General features: G+C 44.0%; 1 long non-coding RNA gene across 2 annotated transcripts in view; it reads right to left on the bottom strand.

The window, feature by feature from the left end:
* Positions 1–12,418: 12,418 nt before the first annotated feature.
* The window catches only part of LOC121134586, a 52,668-nt gene continuing 48,168 nt past the window's right edge, over positions 12,419–16,918 (bottom strand). The window contains exons 5-6 of one of the 2 annotated variants that reach the window (XR_005871690.1): positions 15,905–16,031; positions 12,419–13,770 (exon numbers count right to left, since the gene is read on the bottom strand). This is a non-coding gene — a long non-coding RNA (uncharacterized LOC121134586). The remainder of the gene's footprint in view (positions 13,771–15,904; positions 16,032–16,918) is intronic. The other variant, XR_005871691.1, reaches the window with a different exon arrangement.

Raw genomic sequence — 16,918 nt, 5'->3', positions numbered from 1 at the left:
TCTCAGCCTATGTTTCAAATGACTGTCACGTCTGCTGCGCAGCCTGTGTCCGAGAACGTGCGGAGGGTGTCGGGGATTGACAACACAGAGACTCGTTCAACGATATAAAGAAAACTTTAAACAGGCTCCAAAAAGGTTCAAGAAAACCTCCTAAGAAAAGATCCCACCAGAGAAGCTTCTGCTCTCTCCTCTCCCCTGGCTGGTTCTGCTCTGACCCAGAGGTGGATGTGTGTGGGTTTTTAAGGTGCAATTAGTCTTTGGACAAGGTCGAGGTCAGGGCGGTTTCCGTGGGAAGGCCTTTCCCAGGAACTTATTGTATCGTTTTTAGTAAACATGTTTTTACTAAACATTGTCTTACAGCTGCCTACTCCCAGGCAGAAGGGGAAGTGGGTCTCTGCTCAAGGTCTGGTGTTCCCACAAATGACAATAGAATAAAGAGACTGACATTTGCCAAATGGGATAGACACCTTCCCTGAGCATCTGACTTGCTGGCATGTTGACCCTGGACCTGCTCATCTCAAGAAATGTAATAGACAAGTGAGTCATTTAATTAACACAATCTATAAAACTGAGATAAATTAATATCTCATTATAATGCAATTTACCTTAGACTAACACATACTATTTTCTTTTTAATATAGCATGAGTCTTAACTCATCAACTAAATTGAAACTTTGAAAGTACTCGACTGGTCACTTATTAGGTCATCTCAAGTACTGGTAGAGACCCATTAATACTGTAACATCTCAAGTACTAGTAAATTAATACATTAATAACTCAAGTACTAGTAAAGACACATTAATACATTAATGAAGAAATTGAATCTGCATATCTGGGACCCCAGAGACTCAGGAGGCTGAGGCAAGAGGATCAACACTTCATGTCCTGCCTGAACTAACAGTGAACTCAAGGCCAGCCATGGCAACTCAGTGAGATTCTATCTTAAAATAAAAAGTTAAAAGAGGTCTGGGAAGTAGTTCAATGGCAAGGCAATTGCCTAGCATGTCTAAGACTTTGAATCCATCCCAACTGATGCCAAAATGTAATTACTTGATACTGTAATTTGATTGTTAAATGCCCCCCCTGTGGGGTCTCGCACTTGAACAATTGTTTTCCAAGCGGTAGAGCTGTTGGGGGGGGGGGGGCTAGGAAACCTCCAGGAAGGTGTGGGTCACTGTCTCTACTTCCTGTCTCTACTTCCTATTCACTCTGCTTCCTGAGTATGGACACCTCCTGATGAGCCAGCTTCTTGCTCCTGACATCATGCTTTCCCTGCCTATGGCTGTGTCTTCCCTGACATGATGGACTACATCCTTCTGGAACTATGTGCCAAAACGTGTTCATTCTCCCTTCAGTTACTTTTCTCAGGGTATTTTGTCACAAGACAATTAATAATACATTAATTGGTTAGTTGACTAATTCATTCGCAGGTACTTCTTTTAGAATAATTTTCCCACTGAATAGTCCATATTCTCCAGGTCTTTTGAGTTATATTCAAATCAAGAGTGAAAACAGAAGTGAATTTTTTGAGGAGAGTAGATAGAGGCCTCTATTAATGTATTGAAAATGGAAGAAGGTGACTAAATAGCAAAAGACAACAAAAGAATGCCGAGAAAACCCAGGTACTGGACATAGATAAATGCAGCTATGTAGATCAATTTAAATTCCAGGAAGCTAGGGGTTCTGCGAATTAATATATTCACTCATTTGACCATTATCCATAAAGCCTAACTCTATGATGAACTGTAGGTGCAGAGAAGTGAACTGAGCCACCATCCATGACCTTGCAGAATGATTGACTAATGAGGAAGACGGATGAGCATCTAGGTAATGAATAAAGAGAGGAAAGTCAAAAGATGGATAACCCCAAGAGTTGGAAAGACTCCAGGCAAAGCTCTAATCCCGGCAGAAGTGGCTGCTGGTATCGTGTCACTGCTGTGTTCCTTACCTTCAATACAGGTAAAAATCACTTGGGAAGCTTGTTGCAAAGTATGTTTGATGGTTACCTCCGCCAGATCCAGATGCATGTGGTCTAGAAATCGTATTTGAAAGAATTGTGACAAGTGAGGAAGGTGGGAGTCAGCCATTGCTCTGACTCTGTCTACCAGAGCCCCGTGTGGTGGAGCTCATCTACAGTGTGGGGCTGCTGTCAAGAAGAAAGACTACTAAGGCCTACAGAGAATCTGGAGACCTTCAGGTCGTTAGCGGTGTCCCAGGCCTCCTTCTCTCTTTCATCTGTGGTCATGAGATGCGTGCTTTACCTCGGGCGTGTGTCCCCACCACGATGTGTTGTCTCATTCCAGGCCCCAAACCCAAGGGCAAACTATGGATCAAAATGTCCAAATAAGCAGTGTTTTCTTTTGAAGTTAATTTTCTGCGGAGTATGTTATAGCTAGAGAAAGCTTACTAGCCCAGGTATTAGGACTCTTGTTTTTGTCTCTGCTCAACTTGCGTATTGTTGGCAATATGATGAAGTTTCTTTACCTCTCTGGCCTCGACAGTAACATCTGTACAAGGGGATGTTAATTGCTACCGACCAGGGTTGTGGTGAGGACAAAGCAAAGTGGAGATTAGGTGAAATGGTGTCTAGACCTAGAAATGTCAGTGTTGTCATCAGACATGTGGCAAACTGAGGAAATGGAATGCCAGCAAGCCAGGAAGCATGCATGGAAGTTGACTATTATGACACATGGGTTTAGGCCAGGGAGATGACTCAATGGGTTAAGTATTTCTTATATAAGATGAGGACCTGACTCCAGAAGCCACAAAAATGGTGGGTGTGGTGGTGAAATCTGTAAGCTCACTGCTTTGAGAACCCAGGAGTGTCTTAAGTACCCAGTGGTCAGCCAGTCCAGCCTACCAGTGAGCTCCAAGCTCAGTGAGAGACTGTGCACTACAAATAAGATGGAGAATGATCGATGAAGAGACCTGGTGGTGACTTCTGACCTCTACCTGGGAACTCACATAGACATAAACACAGACACAGACACACTATTTCTATGATAACCTATATAAGAAAAAAAGAGCAATCAGTGTATGCTTTATAAACTGGTCTAGACTAATTGTGGTAAATCTAGGCTGCTGTCTGGTTTCTTTTTTTCATTTTTTAAAAAAAAAATCTTATTTTACATACCAACCCCGGTTCCCTCTCCCTCCCATTCTTGGTCCTGCTGTCTGCTCTTATAAATATTGGTATGCCCTAATCATTCATTTCTTTTTTTTTTTTTGGTTTTTCGAGACAGGGTTTCTCTGTATTGTTTTGGAGGCTGTCGGTCCAGCCTGGCCTCGAACTCACAGAGATCCGCCTGCCTCTGCCTCCCGAGTGCTGGGATTAAAGGCGTGCGCCACCACCGCCCGGCCATTCATTTCTTTATAGTCTAAGTAGTCATAGTTACACAATGGAAATTAAAAGTTATAACTCACTCATTGTGATGTGCAAAACTTGGGTATTTACTATATGACCCTTTATAATAAAAAAAGTGGCAAGCCATGATCTAGAGGTATAGCCCATGGGCTCTGAGACTGGATGACCAGGGTCTGATTTTTACCTAAGTAAGTTATATTTCTTTATGCTTCAATTTCTTTTTCTTAAAAGAAAAGGCACAGAGGCAGTGAGAAGAGTTCTTTCTTCACAGAGACACTCTATGAAGTTTTACTAGTTCTTCACAGAGACACTCTACAGGGTTTAATTAGTTGATGTACCTGGACTGGACTGATCATTCCTTGAGCATTAGCTGTTACCGTGAGTGCAGACTAAGGTCTTTATGCACTGGTTGAACCTAAAAGGTTTATGAAAACCACCTCCTTTGTAGGTGCTGGTGTCTAATGTGTGACATCCCTTATGGGCTATTGAGCTTGAACACGGGTTGCCAAGCTGCTGGAGCTATTTAGAGTGGGCTGTGATGCCTGTGGAGCAAGAAGGGTGATTGACAGAGGAAGACTCATTGGTGTCAGGTCTCTGAAAGTTGGAAGATACCTCTGCTTCCTGCCTGTACTGCCTACTTCTGGGTCAGCCTCCTGTGAATAGCTGTCTTTGTAAGCTACCTGCTCTTCTGTGCCTTCTCTCCTCTGAACGTACACTTTGGTGACCAAAATAAATGTCCCTCCCTTATTTTGCTTCCATCATGTATGTTGTCCCAGTGACAACAAATGTAACTGACATAGAAGGACACCGCTAGCTGTGGCCAAAGCCAGGAAGATGAAGGGGGGAAATGGCCAATGACCTATTGTTCTACATGTGTGCATGAGGGAAAGCCTGTCCCCTTCCCAGAGGCCCAGCAAATAGGACCAAATTCTATTTATGTGACGACTCCCTTTGTGTATATGTTTTCCTTTCCTTTTTCACACATATAATTTTATTTTCTTGGCTTGGCCACCTCACTGTCTGTTGCCTCAGCTGTGGCAGTGTTCTCTTAATAAATACTGTATGAATTTATTTTTCTATTTTGGCTCTTTCCTTTTCAATTCCTCTCTTCATACAAATCTATGACCTACCTAAGCTGCTCTGCTAGGCCGTGTATTAAAATGAGTCATATCAAAATGGACTTCAAGGTCAACCATACAGACTTGGACTTGAATGCCTTCTCTATCCCTTCCTTTTGAGCTTTTCAACCTCTGCTAGCCTCAGTTTACCTACCTGTAAAGTAGAGACTCCCTTGACATGAGGAATTGATCAAATGATATGTGTAGAATGCCGGCCACATATCGGTGTGGGACATAAAAAGTGTTCTGCCGCAGCGGTTTTGTTATTGATTTTGACACTTGGGATATTTTGGTTAGTGTTTTTGAGTAGTACTGCTCTGAAAGGCCTCTTTCCAATTATTCAGCCAGAGAAAAGAATCTGTGCCCCACCCCCCGCCGCCCCAGGAATACCATATTTTTTTTCCTCAAGCACACTTAGGCACTTTCTGACTGTTATTAAATTAAAATGTTTATCCCTCAGGAGAGAAAACAATCAACTCCCACACCAATTCTATTTATGAAACAAAAATGTGTTGGATTTCTCCCTGATGCAAATCTTCCTTTATGTGCAGTCTCTTTGAAATAAAGGCGTTTAGAATGGTTGTTCATGCCACATGTGTGTTGTATGTATGTCTCCGGGTGTTCATGTGTTTGTTTAGGGGGATGCCTTGATAGTTGAGGCTTGTCTTAAGAGCCATCCTTCACCTGCTGTTGGTGAGGAGCCACTACTACAGGGACCCCTCGGGCACAGTGGACCACGGTGGATTCTATGGGATGGGTGGCCCAGCACTGAGCTCCACGGGGACAGCGAGAGCCTCACCATCAAAGGCCAGCAGAAGTAAACTTTCGGAGACACTTGTCCTCTTCTTGGGAGAGATCAAATGTCAATAGACAGACACAAGCCTGTCATCTGAGACCCAGACGCTCATGCACCCTTATGTTGGTGGCGCCCACGCTGCTGCACATCTCTGCTCTGTTCTCAGCGTGTGTTGTAAGCTGACAGGCAGGAGCAGTCACTCCTGGGGAGAAGCAGGTGTCTTTCTGAATTTTGCTAAACATGACTCAGGCTTTTTTTTCATCCACTTGGAAGGAAAACTTATTTCCTTGGAATCAGGAATTGTGATCCTTTTTCTGGTTTCTAGTCTGATACTGACATCAGAGGCTGCCTTCTCTGGGGGTACTCTGACGCAATCTAATCTCCCACACAAGCCCCACCCCCAGGAGTAGTGCTCCCCACAGTCCTCCTGCACCACCAAATGGAGCCACTGCTTCAGTACTCAGACTGCCCTATCCCTGTCTAATTGTTTGTCTTTCTATGGCCGTCAAGATTCAGCATTTTGTCTGTGATGTCCAGTGTCGAGTCTAGCCCAAGACTTTGGAGTACTCAGTGAAACCTGGTGGATTTCTGAAATGGATGGGCAGAGATGGAAGAAAGACAGCACCAACAACGAGGCGTGATTCCATCAATACCTTCTGAATAGGGTGTCTGACTCATCCTACTGCATCTGGAATGTTCCCAATAAAGATGAAAGTTTAGTCACCCTGTTTCTAGGTGAGGAATCCCGCACAAACTGTGGGATCTTTGCATGGCACTATCTGTTCTTTCTCTCTTTTAAAAAAGCATAAGCGGCCGGGCGGTGGTGGCGCACACCTTTAATCCCAGCACTCGGGAGGCAGAGGTAGGCGAATCTCTGTGAGTTCGAGGCCGGGCTGGACCGACAGCCTCCAAAACAATACAGAGAAACCCTGTCTCTAAAAACCAAAAAAAAAAAAAAATCATAAGAATGTGCATGTGTGCGCGCACGTGTGTGTGTGTGTGTGTGTGTGTGTGTGTGTAGATGTATGTGTAGGTGTTTGGAGGCATGTGTGCACATGTTTACAAGTGAAGGTCAGAGATTACTGTCCAGAGTCTTCTTCAAATGCTTCATAGACTACAGTATATATCATTGAACTTGCTACTTACTGATTTTGCTAGACTGGCCAGGCAGGCACCAGACTCCAGAAAACCTCTTATCTCTGCCTCCCGAGTGCTGGGAATGCAAACACATGCTTTCACTTCTGTCCTACAAAGGTGCTGAGCTCCTGGTGCTTCTGTGCTAAGAACTTTGTCAACAGAGCCATCTCTCCAACCCCCCCCCCTTACCATCAGAACCCTTGTCAGAGTCATCACCGTGCTCCTGAAGCCAAGGGAATAGTTGAATGCCTCTTGCTGTCCAACTTCCCAGCTTCCCTTTTGGTAATCCCTGCAGGATTCAGTCCTCCTCCAGTCTCGGCCAAATGGTGGAATCTACTGTTGAATTAAGACCCCAACACACCCCCTAGTCCCGGCCCTCCAGGAATGCTTTATGTCTGTGATCTCTTTGATTACCAAGGGCCATGCGCCAAAGCTGGGCCAGTCAGACACTGTCTAGAAATGCTTGCTGGGACAAGGAAGAACCTGTGCTCTCAGTTCAAGGACACTCTTAGCTGAGAGGCAGAGGGTCTGACGTCAGAGAGGAAGTGTGTGTAGAGGAGTGACCGGCCTCTGTGTGACGTCAGCTTGTGGAAGCCGAGCTGGGAGCTGGAGAGAGACACTGGCTGCCAACGTCTCTGTGCTGACGGATCGGCCCTGCCAGACTGTCCTGGCTGTTTTAGTGAAAGGAGTGTATTTTTGTGCGTTAGTTTGTTTGATATGGAATTCAACTTAGAGCCAAAGAATCCTAACATTGTAAATTTACATCAATACAGGATGTTGAAGATCTAATTTTATATATTCTTCCCAGTTTCCAAATCTATTAAATTTCTAGTATTTTTTTTAAATCCTCTTTTGCAATCCATGACTGTACAAGTTTGTATTTTTGTGTGCTCAAGTGGGGTGAAGGGGGTGGAACTGTTTAAATAGTTGATAAATAAGGACAAAGCAGAAGTAGGGATTCCCTCCCTCCCCCTCCCCCTCCCCCCCTCCGGCAGAACCCGAATCCAGTTAGAGACACCTTAAGCACTCCATGGTTACTGTTTCATGGACGTCTAAAAGCTGCCTTGGTGGAAGGGATGCATCTGCCCCCATTTTCCAGATGAAATAACAGACTATACAGAGAAGCCACCTAGCGACTGTCACACAGGCGGCAATTGCGTGGGTTACATGCTAGTAAAAACGCATTCTTCTGTTTACCTGCTAAGGAAATGTGAGCATCTGCACTATGTCAGAAACAGTTACATGTGCAGGAAATACTGAGGTGGACAAGAGGGTCATGGGGATTGGCATTCTAACAGGGTGACATAATGCACAAGAAGCCATAGGAATACAATTGCTGGCACTTAGGAGAGCCTGGAGGAAAATTAAGGGATAATCGGTGGCTGGAGTCGGGGAACACGCAGATGAGCTTGTCAGGGTGCTGTTTCCGAGGGAACTCATTCCAGCCGAGGCAGGAGTGGTGATGGGCGATGAGGTGACAGGAAGGCCCAGGGAGGCATGTTCCTTGCGGATGTTGTAATACATACTTGTGGATGGGCTTAGGGGCTAAAGGAACGCGTCTATAGCAGAGTGCGTGGCTGATGACAAGTGTCTCATGGCAATCCTTTGACCAGGCTTTGTTTTGAGTCGGAGACATCAGTGACCCATAGATGAGACACCTGGGACCCGGCTCAGTTTGTTTGGCAGTTTGTGGGCACCATCCATCTCCTCCACTCCATAGCCTGCTTGCCCCCTCCACCAGTTCCCTCATCTGTAATGAATGTGCACGTGGTGCTTCACACACAAGGCACCCGGAAGGCAGCTTTCCCCATCCTGTTTAACTAGGGCAGCACAAAGGAAGAGAGCCCCAAGCAGGAGGTATCTTCGCTACTCAGCACGTGTCCTCTTTAGCAGGTGAGTCCATGGGAAGCCTTCAGATGCTAACAACAGAAATGCACTGCGCCACAGGAAAGCAAGAGGAGGAGAGAAAGTCAGCTTACAGGAAGAGCATGCAACCCGCATGCAGTAAAGGCAGAACCACAGGACCAGTTAGCAAACGGCACAGGAGCACAGCACATCTCACAGCCAGATGCTCTGAAATGGAGTCTCCATGGTCTAGCTGCGACCCCACGCCTCTGTCGGGCCAAGGGGAGGTGCAAAGACCTGACTGGCAGTTGATAACCCGGAAACGGAAGAGAAGTGATGGCACCACAAACGGAGAGCAGAGGGCCTGGGAGACAGCTCAGTCGGTAAGGCGCTCTGTGCGAGCCTGAAGACTTAACTTGATCTTCAGACCCATGTGTAGCATCCACTTAAAGGTGGATGTGGTGGGGCTCACCTGTGCTCCTACAGAGAGATGGAGGCTGAGACAAGAGAATCTCCAAAGCTTTGCCTGGCAATGAGGTAGTGAACAACAAAGAGACACTACCGGAAACAAGACGGAGGTAAGGACTGGCAGCTGAGCATGTCCTCTGATTCCTGCGCACGCACTATGGCACAGGAGTGTACACACGCTCACACACACACAGCAGTGAGCACACACAATGAAGAGTGAAAATAGCAATGACACCAGACAGAGGACAACACAGGAAGGCGGAAGCTTTTCTTGCTTGTCAACCTGGCGTAAGGGCAGAGAGTGGGACTGTCAACTGTAAAATGAGTTTAGTACTAGGGTAATCTCTAGGAGCACAAGAACATCGAGCCATCAGGGTATGGACCCCAAACTTCTCCACCAATGAGCAGAGAGAGTCCGATCATGTGGCGCTCTCCTCCCAGCCCTCTCTATCATCCCTCTGACCCTCATCTGAGAGGTGACTCTGCCTAGTCAGTTGTTTTCAAGGGGTGCTGTGGCAGAGCATGGTCTGAGTGGAGTTCCCAGCGTGTGCTGTGAGCCTCGCATTTTAGGTGACCTTTCAAGTGCAACTACTACTGACTTGCACATTCTAGAACAGATAGCATTGGATTTTGGCAGATTCTATATGCTACTGAAATTTGCTGACATATAGATATCTGTACATTGGCTGAGTCAACACTTGATATCTTTGCCTCATGGTGGCTCTATTATACCCCGTCCTTGAAAAATAAATAGGCCTCATGCTGAGGGCTATAAGAAGAATGAAGTCCCTAGAGAAGAGACACTGATGTGGCATGAGTATATGTCCATGAAGTATGTGACTCTTCAAGCCTAAATAAATGCTTCCAGTTGGAAGAACCACCATCACTATTCAGTTGCCTATTGAAATTTTAAATTGTTCCATTTTTCTCTGTTGTGAATAATGCATCCTGAACCACCTATTTACATATTTTATTGTCAATTTTGACCATTTTCCCTACAAAGTGTGACTCTTGTGGAAGCCACCTGGATTGTGATGAGTCAGCCTTTGGGTGTAAAGATAAGTATTTAGAATGTAGTCGGAAATTACGCTGGTTTAATAAAGCCCTTGATCCTCATAAAATACCCTTATTTTTGCACCTGCAGAGACCATTACAGAAATCCACAACTGGCCAAAATACAGAGAACAACTGACTATAGGAGGCCAGCCGCAATAGACACACTTATGACACAGTCTGAACATCTCAAAAGAGGGGGAAGAAAGGTTATGAGAAGGCAAAGACCATGAAGTTTTCTACAAGATGTGTCTTCTAAACATGACAGGGAGGTGGTCCCCAATAAATTTCAGCAATATGGTCACCTAAACAAGACCCGAACAATAACAACACCAGTCGGTTAACATGCCAACATGGATGGAGAAATCTCAGAAGGCCTCACCCCTAGGTGAAACACTACAGACAATTACCGACTGCTGAGAGAGAAAGAAACAGTCTCCCTTAGGGATGAACCCCCTAATTGATTATGCAATACCAAGTGGTCAACTCTAAAAACACAAATGAGCAGCTCCAAATGGATCCAGGGTGTTGCTTCTATCCATCTATGTATGTACATATGTAGCAATGATAATTAAAGAAATAGTGATCATGAGCTTGAGAGAGCAGGGTGGGTAGGTGGCATAGGGAACAAGAGGAGTTGGAAGGAGAGGGGGGAATGGAATCTACGTAAAATTTTTAAAAACACAATTTTTGAAAAAAAAGAATTAATCTTTGGGTACAGAGAAATCACCAAATTAAGAGCTGCTCTTACAATGGAAAAATAGTCAATTACATGTAATTTGACAATGATGTGTATTTTAAGAACAGAAGACCATCAACAAAAACAGAAAATAGACAAAGAAAAGCCCAAGGAAGAGAAAAAAAATCTCCCTACAACCCATCTTGATTGTCAACTCTTACCCAAACAGAAGATTTCTTTAATCTTTTTCAAATAATTTTTCCAAACCCAAACAAGCCATGTGCTAATGGAACTTGAATGCAGATAGGCCAAGAGCAGAGTGGTGAATCTCTCCTATCCTATAGTTTCTGTGTTTCTGTGTTTGAATTCGATGTCTGCCTTCTCCTGAGTAGGCCAGGAAACAAACAAGCTCTGGGAAACCAAAGCACTCCAGGGATGCAGAAGTCAACTCCATGGTGGGTCGGTCCTTGGCCTCCCTCATCTCTCTCTGTCTGCATTTCCTTTAACACGCCCATGGTCATGGTCGAAGTGAATAATGATATATTTTTGTTGTTGTTTGAGAGAAGCCCTTGAAAGTCATTCTGAGACCGGGGTCCAGAAATCTAATCTTTGTTTGATTCTTGTTTAGTGGGATTCAAATCCCAACTTAATTTAATCTTTTGACTTATCCTGCAGGTTCTGCCTGATTATATTCCACTGCCACCAGTAATAGGGTTGTGGGGACCGAATCTCGCTATTAGCACTTTGAGAAACAGGGGTGGAGCAGAAGCCAGCTCTGGCACTGGCATTAGTCAAAGAAACCCACCACAAATGAATGACCCCTTCCTCAGCTTTTCCCCACTGTCTCATTTTAATAAGTTATAGCAGGAATCTCCAGAAAACCTTGAACTTGACTGAAATATAGGATGTGACATTCTAGGCTTATAGACACCTTAAAACAGTGATTCTCAACCTGTAGGTTGGGGGAGGATCATATATCAGATATCTTGCATACCAAATATGTACCTGACAATACATAACAGTAGCAAAATTGCAGTTATGAAGTAGCAATGAAATAATTTTATAGTTGAGGGTCGCCACAACATGAGGTATTAAAGGGTTACAGCATTAGGAAGGCTGAGGACCACTGCCCTAAAACAACTACACCCTGTAACAGACAGGTGTTTGTAAGGCTTCATTAACGATTTTGCACATCTGTTTATATGATCACTGTAATTAGGGGTTTATAGTATTTAGATACATCGACTCAATATAGAAATAATATATAAGCTATGTCTCTGGAATTATCTGGCCCAGGATACGATCCAAATTCCACCTCTTCCTAGAGAGGTGCCCGCCAGTGAGTTCATGACCTTACTATAGATTGCTTTCCTTCTTTGCTGGGCTGTCTCTTGGATTTTTGCAGTTTAAGACCAACCATGCACAGTATGTCTTTAGGAAATTGTATAGCACATGCAACTTACACATAAAATGTCACCTATGATGCAGATGAAAAGGGCAGGAGAGTGGACAAAAGGAAGGGAAATGACACTTCATCCCAAGAGCCATAACCTCCCTCTTGGGTCATCTTCCTTTGCTGAGAGTCTCTGACTTCGTCTTCTGTAGAGAAACAAGAGCATCTTCTATGGAGAGGGAGGTACCATATAATATCCAGGCAATCATGGAAAGGGAGGTACTGTACAAGATCTGGCCAATCGGGACATGCATGAAAAACTTCTGATCCTCAGTAACAACCATTCAAACAAGGAAATGTCAGCTTTCTACCCAGCAGATGGACAGTGAGGGGTGGGGAGACAGTGTATGTAAACATATGGGGTCTCTCTGCAAACCATGCTGACATATTTGGGTTGATTATAGCAAGAAGGTAATTTATTACCATGTTATTGGGTCATGCACAGCCTTTGTGGAAAAGATGCAGGCAAGTCTAGAGCAAGCAGCTGTGCACACTGCTTCAGGTGACAGGCAGAATTGGCCAGGGCTGAGTGGGTACACATGGTTCCTGGACCTCCCTATGCTGTAGGAGTTAGTAGGCCCATGCTGACACAGCTTCGGGACTGGATCTCCATTTCTGATCCCCACAGCTGCCAGGGAGCCATCCCTGAAGCCTTCTTTCCACTCAGATTCTAGACACACCTGGGCATCCCACAGGACAGGATGGTGACATCTTGGCTTCCAGGTGACATGGAACTGGGTGGCTGTGGGAGTGCTGACTGCTTCTTGGAGAGAAAACCCTCTGCCCCCAAATAAGAAAATCCCTTCAATACAGAATAGCTTGGTATAGAGGAAAAAAATAAGATGATTAAGACATAGTTCACACTACTGATATCTTCTATGACAATTGAAAGTATAAAATGGTTTATTCTTTATCTGAAAGCAAGTTTGAGATATGCTGAAAGAGGCTTAAATCATTTACATCCTGTGAATATACAACAAAAAATAATAAATCACTCACTCTGGTAATTTATCCAAGGAAGTTATCAGAGCAGCACTCACGTACGTACAAGGATATTAACTAAAGCTTTATATATTGATCAAAAATGACAATACTCTAAATTCTATAACAATTAAAGGATGATTTAACAATGGTAAACTTATTATTTTAAGCATCACTTGAACTATGTTGTTAAGAAAAAATAAGAGCTCTGAAAATTAGCATTTCTAATGGAATCGTGAGCTTGACGCTGTTTAAAGAGGTTTACATTACCCGTCTTACCAGATCGTCAAAACAACTCCATGAACCACAAAAGGGAAGGACCATTTCTACAGGGAACTTAAGTCAATTGCCCCTGAAGAAGGGGAACAGGAGACAGAAAAGGGGTCAACAGAAATGTCTGATTGACAGCTGAGAACAGTTTCAAGGTGTGACTCTCCCCAAAGCAAAGCTTCCTTTCAGTGACAATAAGAATATTGCCTGCAGCTGAAGTCCCATGCTGACACCCTGACCTCTGTTTTGAAGAGGGACTCTTCTTCTTGTGGGCTAAAGGAGCCACAGAGGAGCTGTGGGCATCCATCCATGGTAGAGCACTTGCCTCTTCTGCAGAAGTCCTTGGTTGGTTCCTGGAACTATAGTAAATGATGACTGTTTAAATGCAGAGTCTCACCACTTACTTGTCACTTTCTACAAAAGTCTGAGATTGTTGACTTTCAAAACTTAGCTTCATGGGGTTGGGGAGATGGTTCAGTTCATAAGGCGCTTGCTGTACAAGCATGAAGACTTGAGTTCAGATCACCAGGATCGAGGGAAAAGGCAGGCATGGCTATAATCTCAGCACTGTATGAGCTCATAGGTCAGTCTTTGACAGCTGGTGAGCTAAAGATTCAATGAGAGACTGTTTTTAAAATAAAAAAAAATCTGGAGAGCCACAGCAGACAGCATCAGACTGCTGACGTTTTTGTTCCTCAGGTCCTCTTTATGCCCCAGGACCCCTATATCAGTTAGTCACCTTGCTTCCATCCTGTCTTCTAGGTACTACTTGACAGAGATAGTGAGGTGGCCTGAAAGAAAATGCCCCTGCAAGGGAGTGGCACCATTAGAATGTGTGACCTTGTTGGAGTAGGTATGGTCATTGGAGGAAGTGTGTCACTGTGGAGGTGGGCTTTGAGGTTTCATATATGCTTAAGCCACACCCAGTGAGACAGACCACTTCCTGTTTCCTGTGAGTAGAGATGTAGGACTCTCAGCTCCTTCTCCAGCACCATGTTTACCTGCGCACCACTATCCCACAGCATGATAATGGACTAAACCTCTGAAAATGTAAGCCACCCTAATTAAATGGTTTTCCTTTATGAGAGTTTCTATGGTCATGGTGTCTCTTCACAGCAAAAGAAACCCTAACCAAGTCAATGACCATGACAGTTTTGATAAATATCATCCAGTGATTTGTAGAACACTCATTCGTCAGTGGAATTTGATTGATTTTTTCTATCCTGATGAGTCATGGTGTTAATGGATTTGGAAGAAAAGGACCCAAGAGGAAAAACAAAATTTCACCACAGCACATCCATTTGTTTCTACTTTCATCAACATATCTACACCCAGTATTTATCTAGGTCACCTGGCTGAGGTAGCATTTGTCAGACGTTTTTCACTGTACAGATACTCTTAACTTCTTTTCCTTAATGCACTCATCAGAAATAAGTGTCAATGAGCACTCATCCCCTAAGAAGGGGGTAGTTGTGGTCCATCTCCTTGAGGATTTTGTATCTACACATATTATGGAGAATTCATCCGGGTAGGACATCTGCCCATTACTCCACATTTCTCTGTTCTTTTAGTTACTTTACTATTGCTATGACAAAACACCATGACCAAAGCAACTAATAAAAGAAAGTATTTAATTGACTTATGATCTCAGAGGTTCACATTCCATGACAGTGGAGCGAAGGCATGGTGGTAGGAATAGCTGAGAGCTCTGCAAGTTAGAGATGGAGAGAGAGATACATACTGGAAGATGTTTGAGTCCTCTGAGACATCAAAGCCTGCCCCCAGTGACACATTATTCCCAATAAGACCACACCTCCTAAACCTTCCCAAACTGTTCCACCAACTGGAAACCAAGTATTCAAATGTATGAGCCTATGGAGGCCATTCTCATTCAGACCACCATGTTTGCTGATTCAATAATTTATTAAAAACTAAGAACCTGGTGTCTTTATTCTGCATTTTAGGCCAATGTCACACTATGGGTTTTTTAGTTCTTATTGAGTACTTTTGGACTTTAATAAAGACTTCCAATGGAACCATGTCCAACCCCACACAGACTCACTGGAAGACATGAAAGAATTAATACCCAACAAATAACCATTGAGGACACAGCCAGTCCATTTCTCACTCTTCACATGTCCCCAAGAGTGCTCTCCTCCAGCACTCTAGACCCTGTTCACCTGAGTAACACGTAACTGAAAAGAAGAGCCTGAGGCACGAATCCCTCCCTCCTCCAGCCCCATCACGGTCCACACGCAGAGACGTGTTTCCACCACCACTTTCTTCTGCCTCCCACGACTCAGAGCCCATCTCCTGCTAACTCCTTTGTCGTCCATTTCTCTTCCTGTCTTTTCTGTTTACTTTCATTCTCGACCTGTAAACAACCCACACTACCACGCCCCCTTCACCACCATCATCAACATATCCTAGCACTTTTGAATACTTAAAGATATGCCACCTGCTATGAGCACTACATTATGGAGTTTCCCTTCACCATAATATTGACCCTAAGAAACATATTAACGGGCGCTGTTGTCTTCAAACCGGACGTCAGATTCGAAGAGATAAAGGGAGTTGATCAAAGCCATGTTGCTTTTTTTTTCTAAAGGGTAAAGCCAGGTAGATATGAGAGCAAGGAACTCCAGGACATTCTAGACCTCACCACCACTTTAAAGACCATTTTCTCTGCCCTTTGTTATTTTCTTCTGAGGAAAATATGAAACACATCTGTTTCACTTACCTCCCCTCTTTCTATGCCACCAACACGTCAATGCATGCTTCTCCCTCAAAAATTCAATGTCAGAGTAAAATTAAAAATAATCACATTAAATCTTCGACTCCTTATAGAGGGAGGGATGGCCTGGGAGCTGCAAGAGGACAAATAAAGCTTATAAACAAAAACATGGATTATCCAGGGTCCCTGGGCAGTACGTTTTAAGCCTAGCTGGCCCAGAAAGCAGTAAGCTTAATACCCACACTGGCAAATATTTCCACAAGCATTATCCCCTATGTAGCAGTGTGGAAGGTCAAAGGAGGAGAGAAATACATCTCAGGCCCCAGGTGACTGCAAAATTGCAAAAACCAGGGATTTGGTGCTGGCCTCTAATGCTTTGGCTTCTTTTTCCTTCTTTCTTCTTCCTCTTCTTCTTTTTAATTTTCACAGACAAAAGAAACCATGTAGCTAGCAAGGTAAATAGTTCATGAGTTGTTTATTTTCTCTCTAGTCCTGGTAAAATTGAGTTCAAAATAATTAGATAACCCAGGAGCATCTCTGGCTGGCTCTGCTAAATCTAACTCATGTGTTTCCAGTGTAGCTGTGCAGCGAATGGGGCTATCAGTTAAAACAAGCTTAAAACTATTAACAGAGGGAAATTACAGCTTCAGCAGCTAACACCAGGTAGAGTGGCTCTGGCGTGGTATTAAGACTCAAGGTTGGGGGCAGCCACTCATGTCTCCCACATGGCCTCTCTTCCTCCCCAGCAGTTAACTGTGCCATGCCAGACAATGCTGCTAACTTGCTCCCAACACCTTACTCTATTTGTGGCCTTAATTGAGGGACCCAAACAAACAAATTAATCACTCTGGCCCATAAAAGTGACAGAATTCATAGGGCAGCATTCTTCATTCCCTCCAATTTGTTTTCTTGAAATCCCCACAGCGATTTATTTGCTGAATATGCGAGTTTTCCCCCCTTATGAAAATTACAAATTGTTGCCAAGGTTAAGGAGTTAATATTCTCATTCAATATTTATTT

The sequence above is a fragment of the Mesocricetus auratus genome, unplaced genomic scaffold (genome assembly GCF_017639785.1).
Source record: "Mesocricetus auratus isolate SY011 unplaced genomic scaffold, BCM_Maur_2.0 Super-Scaffold_100028, whole genome shotgun sequence".
Classification (NCBI taxonomy): Eukaryota; Metazoa; Chordata; class Mammalia; order Rodentia; family Cricetidae; genus Mesocricetus; species Mesocricetus auratus.
Note: the sequence above shows the minus strand (reverse complement) of the source record. Positions and strands in the feature narration are given on the sequence as shown.